At 48.0% G+C, this 7,500-nt stretch overlaps 38 non-coding genes and 1 pseudogene across 38 annotated transcripts; all 39 read left to right on the plus strand.

Annotated features, from left to right (window-relative positions):
• Positions 1–120: 120 nt before the first annotated feature.
• LOC148992014 (5S ribosomal RNA) lies at positions 121–239 on the plus strand. The gene has a single exon (XR_016157964.1). It is a non-coding gene; the product is annotated as a 5S ribosomal RNA (ribosomal RNA).
• Positions 240–302: 63 nt separating this feature from the next.
• LOC148992015 (5S ribosomal RNA) lies at positions 303–421 on the plus strand. The gene has a single exon (XR_016161814.1). It is a non-coding gene; the product is annotated as a 5S ribosomal RNA (ribosomal RNA).
• A 63-nt stretch (positions 422–484) lies between these two features.
• On the plus strand, positions 485–603 carry LOC148992016 (5S ribosomal RNA). Its single transcript, XR_016157965.1, has one exon. It is a non-coding gene; the product is annotated as a 5S ribosomal RNA (ribosomal RNA).
• Positions 604–666: 63 nt separating this feature from the next.
• LOC148992017 (5S ribosomal RNA) lies at positions 667–785 on the plus strand. Its single transcript, XR_016157966.1, has one exon. It is a non-coding gene; the product is annotated as a 5S ribosomal RNA (ribosomal RNA).
• A 173-nt stretch (positions 786–958) lies between these two features.
• LOC148992018 (5S ribosomal RNA) lies at positions 959–1,077 on the plus strand. The gene has a single exon (XR_016160977.1). It is a non-coding gene; the product is annotated as a 5S ribosomal RNA (ribosomal RNA).
• Positions 1,078–1,140: 63 nt separating this feature from the next.
• LOC148992019 (5S ribosomal RNA) lies at positions 1,141–1,259 on the plus strand. Its single transcript, XR_016157967.1, has one exon. It is a non-coding gene; the product is annotated as a 5S ribosomal RNA (ribosomal RNA).
• A 63-nt stretch (positions 1,260–1,322) lies between these two features.
• Positions 1,323–1,441, plus strand: LOC148992020 (5S ribosomal RNA). Its single transcript, XR_016157968.1, has one exon. It is a non-coding gene; the product is annotated as a 5S ribosomal RNA (ribosomal RNA).
• Positions 1,442–1,504: 63 nt separating this feature from the next.
• Positions 1,505–1,623, plus strand: LOC148992021 (5S ribosomal RNA). Its single transcript, XR_016157969.1, has one exon. It is a non-coding gene; the product is annotated as a 5S ribosomal RNA (ribosomal RNA).
• A 63-nt stretch (positions 1,624–1,686) lies between these two features.
• Positions 1,687–1,805, plus strand: LOC148992022 (5S ribosomal RNA). The gene has a single exon (XR_016156175.1). It is a non-coding gene; the product is annotated as a 5S ribosomal RNA (ribosomal RNA).
• A 173-nt stretch (positions 1,806–1,978) lies between these two features.
• On the plus strand, positions 1,979–2,097 carry LOC148992023 (5S ribosomal RNA). The gene has a single exon (XR_016162453.1). It is a non-coding gene; the product is annotated as a 5S ribosomal RNA (ribosomal RNA).
• A 63-nt stretch (positions 2,098–2,160) lies between these two features.
• Positions 2,161–2,279, plus strand: LOC148992024 (5S ribosomal RNA; annotated as a pseudogene).
• A 63-nt stretch (positions 2,280–2,342) lies between these two features.
• Positions 2,343–2,461, plus strand: LOC148992025 (5S ribosomal RNA). The gene has a single exon (XR_016157970.1). It is a non-coding gene; the product is annotated as a 5S ribosomal RNA (ribosomal RNA).
• A 63-nt stretch (positions 2,462–2,524) lies between these two features.
• Positions 2,525–2,643, plus strand: LOC148992026 (5S ribosomal RNA). The gene has a single exon (XR_016157971.1). It is a non-coding gene; the product is annotated as a 5S ribosomal RNA (ribosomal RNA).
• Positions 2,644–2,706: 63 nt separating this feature from the next.
• LOC148992027 (5S ribosomal RNA) lies at positions 2,707–2,825 on the plus strand. Its single transcript, XR_016160612.1, has one exon. It is a non-coding gene; the product is annotated as a 5S ribosomal RNA (ribosomal RNA).
• Positions 2,826–2,888: 63 nt separating this feature from the next.
• LOC148992028 (5S ribosomal RNA) lies at positions 2,889–3,007 on the plus strand. The gene has a single exon (XR_016157973.1). It is a non-coding gene; the product is annotated as a 5S ribosomal RNA (ribosomal RNA).
• A 63-nt stretch (positions 3,008–3,070) lies between these two features.
• On the plus strand, positions 3,071–3,189 carry LOC148992029 (5S ribosomal RNA). Its single transcript, XR_016157974.1, has one exon. It is a non-coding gene; the product is annotated as a 5S ribosomal RNA (ribosomal RNA).
• A 63-nt stretch (positions 3,190–3,252) lies between these two features.
• Positions 3,253–3,371, plus strand: LOC148992030 (5S ribosomal RNA). Its single transcript, XR_016157975.1, has one exon. It is a non-coding gene; the product is annotated as a 5S ribosomal RNA (ribosomal RNA).
• Positions 3,372–3,434: 63 nt separating this feature from the next.
• On the plus strand, positions 3,435–3,553 carry LOC148992031 (5S ribosomal RNA). The gene has a single exon (XR_016157976.1). It is a non-coding gene; the product is annotated as a 5S ribosomal RNA (ribosomal RNA).
• A 63-nt stretch (positions 3,554–3,616) lies between these two features.
• LOC148992032 (5S ribosomal RNA) lies at positions 3,617–3,735 on the plus strand. Its single transcript, XR_016157977.1, has one exon. It is a non-coding gene; the product is annotated as a 5S ribosomal RNA (ribosomal RNA).
• Positions 3,736–3,798: 63 nt separating this feature from the next.
• LOC148992033 (5S ribosomal RNA) lies at positions 3,799–3,917 on the plus strand. Its single transcript, XR_016157978.1, has one exon. It is a non-coding gene; the product is annotated as a 5S ribosomal RNA (ribosomal RNA).
• Positions 3,918–3,980: 63 nt separating this feature from the next.
• On the plus strand, positions 3,981–4,099 carry LOC148992034 (5S ribosomal RNA). Its single transcript, XR_016157979.1, has one exon. It is a non-coding gene; the product is annotated as a 5S ribosomal RNA (ribosomal RNA).
• Positions 4,100–4,162: 63 nt separating this feature from the next.
• LOC148992035 (5S ribosomal RNA) lies at positions 4,163–4,281 on the plus strand. Its single transcript, XR_016157980.1, has one exon. It is a non-coding gene; the product is annotated as a 5S ribosomal RNA (ribosomal RNA).
• A 63-nt stretch (positions 4,282–4,344) lies between these two features.
• Positions 4,345–4,463, plus strand: LOC148992036 (5S ribosomal RNA). The gene has a single exon (XR_016157981.1). It is a non-coding gene; the product is annotated as a 5S ribosomal RNA (ribosomal RNA).
• Positions 4,464–4,526: 63 nt separating this feature from the next.
• Positions 4,527–4,645, plus strand: LOC148992037 (5S ribosomal RNA). The gene has a single exon (XR_016157982.1). It is a non-coding gene; the product is annotated as a 5S ribosomal RNA (ribosomal RNA).
• Positions 4,646–4,708: 63 nt separating this feature from the next.
• LOC148992038 (5S ribosomal RNA) lies at positions 4,709–4,827 on the plus strand. The gene has a single exon (XR_016157984.1). It is a non-coding gene; the product is annotated as a 5S ribosomal RNA (ribosomal RNA).
• Positions 4,828–4,890: 63 nt separating this feature from the next.
• Positions 4,891–5,009, plus strand: LOC148992039 (5S ribosomal RNA). Its single transcript, XR_016157985.1, has one exon. It is a non-coding gene; the product is annotated as a 5S ribosomal RNA (ribosomal RNA).
• A 63-nt stretch (positions 5,010–5,072) lies between these two features.
• Positions 5,073–5,191, plus strand: LOC148992040 (5S ribosomal RNA). Its single transcript, XR_016157986.1, has one exon. It is a non-coding gene; the product is annotated as a 5S ribosomal RNA (ribosomal RNA).
• Positions 5,192–5,254: 63 nt separating this feature from the next.
• LOC148992041 (5S ribosomal RNA) lies at positions 5,255–5,373 on the plus strand. The gene has a single exon (XR_016157987.1). It is a non-coding gene; the product is annotated as a 5S ribosomal RNA (ribosomal RNA).
• Positions 5,374–5,556: 183 nt separating this feature from the next.
• LOC148992042 (5S ribosomal RNA) lies at positions 5,557–5,675 on the plus strand. The gene has a single exon (XR_016160978.1). It is a non-coding gene; the product is annotated as a 5S ribosomal RNA (ribosomal RNA).
• A 63-nt stretch (positions 5,676–5,738) lies between these two features.
• On the plus strand, positions 5,739–5,857 carry LOC148992043 (5S ribosomal RNA). Its single transcript, XR_016157988.1, has one exon. It is a non-coding gene; the product is annotated as a 5S ribosomal RNA (ribosomal RNA).
• Positions 5,858–5,920: 63 nt separating this feature from the next.
• Positions 5,921–6,039, plus strand: LOC148992044 (5S ribosomal RNA). Its single transcript, XR_016157990.1, has one exon. It is a non-coding gene; the product is annotated as a 5S ribosomal RNA (ribosomal RNA).
• A 63-nt stretch (positions 6,040–6,102) lies between these two features.
• On the plus strand, positions 6,103–6,221 carry LOC148992045 (5S ribosomal RNA). Its single transcript, XR_016157991.1, has one exon. It is a non-coding gene; the product is annotated as a 5S ribosomal RNA (ribosomal RNA).
• Positions 6,222–6,284: 63 nt separating this feature from the next.
• Positions 6,285–6,403, plus strand: LOC148992046 (5S ribosomal RNA). Its single transcript, XR_016157992.1, has one exon. It is a non-coding gene; the product is annotated as a 5S ribosomal RNA (ribosomal RNA).
• Positions 6,404–6,466: 63 nt separating this feature from the next.
• LOC148992047 (5S ribosomal RNA) lies at positions 6,467–6,585 on the plus strand. The gene has a single exon (XR_016157993.1). It is a non-coding gene; the product is annotated as a 5S ribosomal RNA (ribosomal RNA).
• Positions 6,586–6,648: 63 nt separating this feature from the next.
• On the plus strand, positions 6,649–6,767 carry LOC148992048 (5S ribosomal RNA). The gene has a single exon (XR_016157994.1). It is a non-coding gene; the product is annotated as a 5S ribosomal RNA (ribosomal RNA).
• Positions 6,768–6,830: 63 nt separating this feature from the next.
• On the plus strand, positions 6,831–6,949 carry LOC148992049 (5S ribosomal RNA). The gene has a single exon (XR_016157996.1). It is a non-coding gene; the product is annotated as a 5S ribosomal RNA (ribosomal RNA).
• Positions 6,950–7,012: 63 nt separating this feature from the next.
• On the plus strand, positions 7,013–7,131 carry LOC148992050 (5S ribosomal RNA). Its single transcript, XR_016157997.1, has one exon. It is a non-coding gene; the product is annotated as a 5S ribosomal RNA (ribosomal RNA).
• A 63-nt stretch (positions 7,132–7,194) lies between these two features.
• Positions 7,195–7,313, plus strand: LOC148992051 (5S ribosomal RNA). The gene has a single exon (XR_016157998.1). It is a non-coding gene; the product is annotated as a 5S ribosomal RNA (ribosomal RNA).
• Positions 7,314–7,376: 63 nt separating this feature from the next.
• On the plus strand, positions 7,377–7,495 carry LOC148992052 (5S ribosomal RNA). Its single transcript, XR_016157999.1, has one exon. It is a non-coding gene; the product is annotated as a 5S ribosomal RNA (ribosomal RNA).
• Positions 7,496–7,500: the final 5 nt, after the last annotated feature.

Genomic DNA, 7,500 nt, shown 5'->3' on the forward strand with positions numbered 1-7,500 from the left:
CGGGCCTGGTTAGTACTTGGATGGGAGACCGCCTGGGAATACCAGGTGTTGTAAGCTTTATATAGTTTACTACCCTAATGTTCTAACCATTCAAATAGCCCAATTTTGGCAGCAGATTTCGCTTACGGCCATACCACCTTGAGAACGCCCGAACTCGTCTGATCTCGGAAGCTAAGCAGGGTCGGGCCTGGTTAGTACTTGGATGGGAGACCGCCTGGGAATACCAGGTGCTGTAAGCTTTATATAGTTTACTACCCTAATGTTCTAACCATTCAAATAGCCCAATTTTGGCAGCAGATTTCGCTTACGGCCATACCACCTTGAGAACGCCCGAACTCGTCTGATCTCGGAAGCTAAGCAGGGTCGGGCCTGGTTAGTACTTGGATGGAAGACCGCCTGGGAATACCAGGTGCTGTAAGCTTTATATAGTTTACTACCCTAATGTTCTAACCATTCAAATAGCCCAATTTTGGCAGCAGATTTCGCTTACGGCCATACCACCTTGAGAACGCCCGAACTCGTCTGATCTCGGAAGCTAAGCAGGGTCGGGCCTGGTTAGTACTTGGATGGGAGACCGCCTGGGAATACCAGGTGCTGTAAGCTTTATATAGTTTACTACCCTAATGTTCTAACCATTCAAATAGCCCAATTTTGGCAGCAGATTTCGCTTACGGCCATACCACCTTGAGAACGCCCGAACTCGTCTGATCTCGGAAGCTAAGCAGGGTCGGGCCTGGTTAGTACTTGGATGGGAGACCGCCTGGGAATACCAGGTGCTGTAAGCTTTATTGTTTAAAAAAAAAAAAAAAAAAAAAAGAGTCAATGAAATGGTTCAAAAATCCTAAATTGTCTTTTTTCCCCTCGAAATGCCTGAAATATTCTCTGAGTTTCTTCAGAAAGCCTGAAAGAGTCTCTTTTTTTTTCTTCTTCAAATAGCCCAATTTTGGCAGCGGATTTCGCTTACGGCCATACCACCTTGAGAACGCCCGAACTCGTCTGATCTCGGAAGCTAAGCAGGGTCGGGCCTGGTTAGTACTTGAATGGGAGACCGCCTGGGAATACCAGGTGCTGTAAGCTTTATATAGTTTACTACCCTAATGTTCTAACCATTCAAATAGCCCAATTTTGGCAGCAGATTTCGCTTACGGCCATACCACCTTGAGAACGCCCGAACTCGTCTGATCTCGGAAGCTAAGCAGGGTCGGGCCTGGTTAGTACTTGGATGGGAGACCGCCTGGGAATACCAGGTGCTGTAAGCTTTATATAGTTTACTACCCTAATGTTCTAACCATTCAAATAGCCCAATTTTGGCAGCAGATTTCGCTTACGGCCATACCACCTTGAGAACGCCCGAACTCGTCTGATCTCGGAAGCTAAGCAGGGTCGGGCCTGGTTAGTACTTGGATGGGAGACCGCCTGGGAATACCAGGTGCTGTAAGCTTTATATAGTTTACTACCCTAATGTTCTAACCATTCAAATAGCCCAATTTTGGCAACAGATTTCGCTTACGGCCATACCACCTTGAGAACGCCCGAACTCGTCTGATCTCGGAAGCTAAGCAGGGTCGGGCCTGGTTAGTACTTGGATGGGAGACCGCCTGGGAATACCAGGTGCTGTAAGCTTTATATAGTTTACTACCCTAATGTTCTAACCATTCAAATAGCCCAATTTTGGCAGCAGATTTCGCTTACGGCCATACCACCTTGAGAACGCCCGAACTCGTCTGATCTCGGAAGCTAAGCAGGGTCGGGCCAGGTTAGTACTTGGATGGGAGACCGCCTGGGAATACCAGGTGCTGTAAGCTTTATTGTATAAAAAAAAAAAAAAAAAAAAAAAGAGTCAATGAAATGGTTCAAAAATCCTAAATTGTCTTTTTTCCCCTCGAAATGCCTGAAATATTCTCTGAGTTTCTTCAGAAAGCCTGAAAGAGTCTCTTTTTTTTCTTCTTCAAATAGCCCAATTTTGGCAGCAGATTTCGCTTACGGCCATACCACCTTGAGAAAGCCCGAACTCGTCTGATCTCGGAAGCTAAGCAGGGTCGGGCCTGGTTAGTACTTGGATGGGAGACCGCCTGGGAATACCAGGTGCTGTAAGCTTTATATAGTTTACTACCCTAATGTTCTAACCATTCAAATAGCCCAATTTTGGCAGCAGATTTCGCTTACGGCCATACCACCTTGAGAACGCCCAAAATCATCTGATCTCGGAAGCTAAGCAGGGTCGGGCCTGGTTAGTACTTGGATGGGAGACCGCCTGGGAATACCAGGTGCTGTAAGCTTTATATAGTTTACTACCCTAATGTTCTAACCATTCAAATAGCCCAATTTTGGCAGCAGATTTCGCTTACGGCCATACCACCTTGAGAACGCCCGAACTCGTCTGATCTCGGAAGCTAAGCAGGGTCGGGCCTGGTTAGTACTTGGATGGGAGACCGCCTGGGAATACCAGGTGCTGTAAGCTTTATATAGTTTACTACCCTAATGTTCTAACCATTCAAATAGCCCAATTTTGGCAGCAGATTTCGCTTACGGCCATACCACCTTGAGAACGCCCGAACTCGTCTGATCTCGGAAGCTAAGCAGGGTCGGGCCTGGTTAGTACTTGGATGGGAGACCGCCTGGGAATACCAGGTGCTGTAAGCTTTATATAGTTTACTACCCTAATGTTCTAACCATTCAAATAGCCCAATTTTGGCAGCAGATTTCGCTTACGGCCATACCACCTTGAGAACGCCCGAACTCGTCTGATCTCGGCAGCTAAGCAGGGTCGGGCCTGGTTAGTACTTGGATGGGAGACCGCCTGGGAATACCAGGTGCTGTAAGCTTTATATAGTTTACTACCCTAATGTTCTAACCATTCAAATAGCCCAATTTTGGCAGCAGATTTCGCTTACGGCCATACCACCTTGAGAACGCCCGAACTCGTCTGATCTCGGAAGCTAAGCAGGGTCGGGCCTGGTTAGTACTTGGATGGGAGACCGCCTGGGAATACCAGGTGCTGTAAGCTTTATATAGTTTACTACCCTAATGTTCTAACCATTCAAATAGCCCAATTTTGGCAGCAGATTTCGCTTACGGCCATACCACCTTGAGAACGCCCGAACTCGTCTGATCTCGGAAGCTAAGCAGGGTCGGGCCTGGTTAGTACTTGGATGGGAGACCGCCTGGGAATACCAGGTGCTGTAAGCTTTATATAGTTTACTACCCTAATGTTCTAACCATTCAAATAGCCCAATTTTGGCAGCAGATTTCGCTTACGGCCATACCACCTTGAGAACGCCCGAACTCGTCTGATCTCGGAAGCTAAGCAGGGTCGGGCCTGGTTAGTACTTGGATGGGAGACCGCCTGGGAATACCAGGTGCTGTAAGCTTTATATAGTTTACTACCCTAATGTTCTAACCATTCAAATAGCCCAATTTTGGCAGCAGATTTCGCTTACGGCCATACCACCTTGAGAACGCCCGAACTCGTCTGATCTCGGAAGCTAAGCAGGGTCGGGCCTGGTTAGTACTTGGATGGGAGACCGCCTGGGAATACCAGGTGCTGTAAGCTTTATATAGTTTACTACCCTAATGTTCTAACCATTCAAATAGCCCAATTTTGGCAGCAGATTTCGCTTACGGCCATACCACCTTGAGAACGCCCGAACTCGTCTGATCTCGGAAGCTAAGCAGGGTCGGGCCTGGTTAGTACTTGGATGGGAGACCGCCTGGGAATACCAGGTGCTGTAAGCTTTATATAGTTTACTACCCTAATGTTCTAACCATTCAAATAGCCCAATTTTGGCAGCAGATTTCGCTTACGGCCATACCACCTTGAGAACGCCCGAACTCGTCTGATCTCGGAAGCTAAGCAGGGTCGGGCCTGGTTAGTACTTGGATGGGAGACCGCCTGGGAATACCAGGTGCTGTAAGCTTTATATAGTTTACTACCCTAATGTTCTAACCATTCAAATAGCCCAATTTTGGCAGCAGATTTCGCTTACGGCCATACCACCTTGAGAACGCCCGAACTCGTCTGATCTCGGAAGCTAAGCAGGGTCGGGCCTGGTTAGTACTTGGATGGGAGACCGCCTGGGAATACCAGGTGCTGTAAGCTTTATATAGTTTACTACCCTAATGTTCTAACCATTCAAATAGCCCAATTTTGGCAGCAGATTTCGCTTACGGCCATACCACCTTGAGAACGCCCGAACTCGTCTGATCTCGGAAGCTAAGCAGGGTCGGGCCTGGTTAGTACTTGGATGGGAGACCGCCTGGGAATACCAGGTGCTGTAAGCTTTATATAGTTTACTACCCTAATGTTCTAACCATTCAAATAGCCCAATTTTGGCAGCAGATTTCGCTTACGGCCATACCACCTTGAGAACGCCCGAACTCGTCTGATCTCGGAAGCTAAGCAGGGTCGGGCCTGGTTAGTACTTGGATGGGAGACCGCCTGGGAATACCAGGTGCTGTAAGCTTTATATAGTTTACTACCCTAATGTTCTAACCATTCAAATAGCCCAATTTTGGCAGCAGATTTCGCTTACGGCCATACCACCTTGAGAACGCCCGAACTCGTCTGATCTCGGAAGCTAAGCAGGGTCGGGCCTGGTTAGTACTTGGATGGGAGACCGCCTGGGAATACCAGGTGCTGTAAGCTTTATATAGTTTACTACCCTAATGTTCTAACCATTCAAATAGCCCAATTTTGGCAGCAGATTTCGCTTACGGCCATACCACCTTGAGAACGCCCGAACTCGTCTGATCTCGGAAGCTAAGCAGGGTCGGGCCTGGTTAGTACTTGGATGGGAGACCGCCTGGGAATACCAGGTGCTGTAAGCTTTATATAGTTTACTACCCTAATGTTCTAACCATTCAAATAGCCCAATTTTGGCAGCAGATTTCGCTTACGGCCATACCACCTTGAGAACGCCCGAACTCGTCTGATCTCGGAAGCTAAGCAGGGTCGGGCCTGGTTAGTACTTGGATGGGAGACCGCCTGGGAATACCAGGTGCTGTAAGCTTTATATAGTTTACTACCCTAATGTTCTAACCATTCAAATAGCCCAATTTTGGCAGCAGATTTCGCTTACGGCCATACCACCTTGAGAACGCCCGAACTCGTCTGATCTCGGAAGCTAAGCAGGGTCGGGCCTGGTTAGTACTTGGATGGGAGACCGCCTGGGAATACCAGGTGCTGTAAGCTTTATATAGTTTACTACCCAAATGTTCTAACCATTCAAATAGCCCAATTTTGGCAGCAGATTTCGCTTACGGCCATACCACCTTGAGAACGCCCGAACTCGTCTGATCTCGGAAGCTAAGCAGGGTCGGGCCTGGTTAGTACTTGGATGGGAGACCGCCTGGGAATACCAGGTGCTGTAAGCTTTATATAGTTTACTACCCTAATGTTCTAACCATTCAAATAGCCCAATTTTGGCATGGTTCAAAAATCCTAAATTGTCTTTTTTCCCCTCGAAATGCCTGAAATATTCTCTGAGTTTCTTCAGAAAGCCTGAAAGAGTCTCTTTTTTTTCTTCTTCAAATAGCCCAATTTTGGCAGCGGATTTCGCTTACGGCCATACCACCTTGAGAACGCCCGAACTCGTCTGATCTCGGAAGCTAAGCAGGGTCGGGCCTGGTTAGTACTTGAATGGGAGACCGCCTGGGAATACCAGGTGCTGTAAGCTTTATATAGTTTACTACCCTAATGTTCTAACCATTCAAATAGCCCAATTTTGGCAGCAGATTTCGCTTACGGCCATACCACCTTGAGAACGCCCGAACTCGTCTGATCTCGGAAGCTAAGCAGGGTCGGGCCTGGTTAGTACTTGGATGGGAGACCGCCTGGGAATACCAGGTGCTGTAAGCTTTATATAGTTTACTACCCTAATGTTCTAACCATTCAAATAGCCCAATTTTGGCAGCAGATTTCGCTTACGGCCATACCACCTTGAGAACGCCCGAACTCGTCTGATCTCGGAAGCTAAGCAGGGTCGGGCCTGGTTAGTACTTGGATGGGAGACCGCCTGGGAATACCAGGTGCTGTAAGCTTTATATAGTTTACTACCCTAATGTTCTAACCATTCAAATAGCCCAATTTTGGCAGCAGATTTCGCTTACGGCCATACCACCTTGAGAACGCCCGAACTCGTCTGATCTCGGAAGCTAAGCAGGGTCGGGCCTGGTTAGTACTTGGATGGGAGACCGCCTGGGAATACCAGGTGCTGTAAGCTTTATATAGTTTACTACCCTAATGTTCTAACCATTCAAATAGCCCAATTTTGGCAGCAGATTTCGCTTACGGCCATACCACCTTGAGAACGCCCGAACTCGTCTGATCTCGGAAGCTAAGCAGGGTCGGGCCTGGTTAGTACTTGGATGGGAGACCGCCTGGGAATACCAGGTGCTGTAAGCTTTATATAGTTTACTACCCTAATGTTCTAACCATTCAAATAGCCCAATTTTGGCAGCAGATTTCGCTTACGGCCATACCACCTTGAGAACGCCCGAACTCGTCTGATCTCGGAAGCTAAGCAGGGTCGGGCCTGGTTAGTACTTGGATGGGAGACCGCCTGGGAATACCAGGTGCTGTAAGCTTTATATAGTTTACTACCCTAATGTTCTAACCATTCAAATAACCCAATTTTGGCAGCAGATTTCGCTTACGGCCATACCACCTTGAGAACGCCCGAACTCGTCTGATCTCGGAAGCTAAGCAGGGTCGGGCCTGGTTAGTACTTGGATGGGAGACCGCCTGGGAATACCAGGTGCTGTAAGCTTTATATAGTTTACTACCCTAATGTTCTAACCATTCAAATAGCCCAATTTTGGCAGCAGATTTCGCTTACGGCCATACCACCTTGAGAACGCCCGAACTCGTCTGATCTCGGAAGCTAAGCAGGGTCGGGCCTGGTTAGTACTTGGATGGGAGACCGCCTGGGAATACCAGGTGCTGTAAGCTTTATATAGTTTACTACCCTAATGTTCTAACCATTCAAATAGCCCAATTTTGGCAGCAGATTTCGCTTACGGCCATACCACCTTGAGAACGCCCGAACTCGTCTGATCTCGGAAGCTAAGCAGGGTCGGGCCTGGTTAGTACTTGGATGGGAGACCGCCTGGGAATACCAGGTGCTGTAAGCTTTATATAGTTTACTACCCTAATGTTCTAACCATTCAAATAGCCCAATTTTGGCAGCAGATTTCGCTTACGGCCATACCACCTTGAGAACGCCCGAACTCGTCTGATCTCGGAAGCTAAGCAGGGTCGGGCCTGGTTAGTACTTGGATGGGAGACCGCCTGGGAATACCAGGTGCTGTAAGCTTTATATAGTTTACTACCCTAATGTTCTAACCATTCAAATAGCCCAATTTTGGCAGCAGATTTCGCTTACGGCCATACCACCTTGAGAACGCCCGAACTCGTCTGATCTCGGAAGCTAAGCAGGGTCGGGCCTGGTTAGTACTTGGATGGGAGACCGCCTGGGAATACCAGGTGCTGTAAGCTTTATA

The sequence above is a fragment of the Pimephales promelas genome, chromosome 3 (assembly GCF_988280905.1).
Source record: "Pimephales promelas chromosome 3, fPimPro1.hap1.1, whole genome shotgun sequence".
NCBI lineage: Eukaryota > Metazoa > Chordata > Actinopteri > Cypriniformes > Leuciscidae > Pimephales > Pimephales promelas.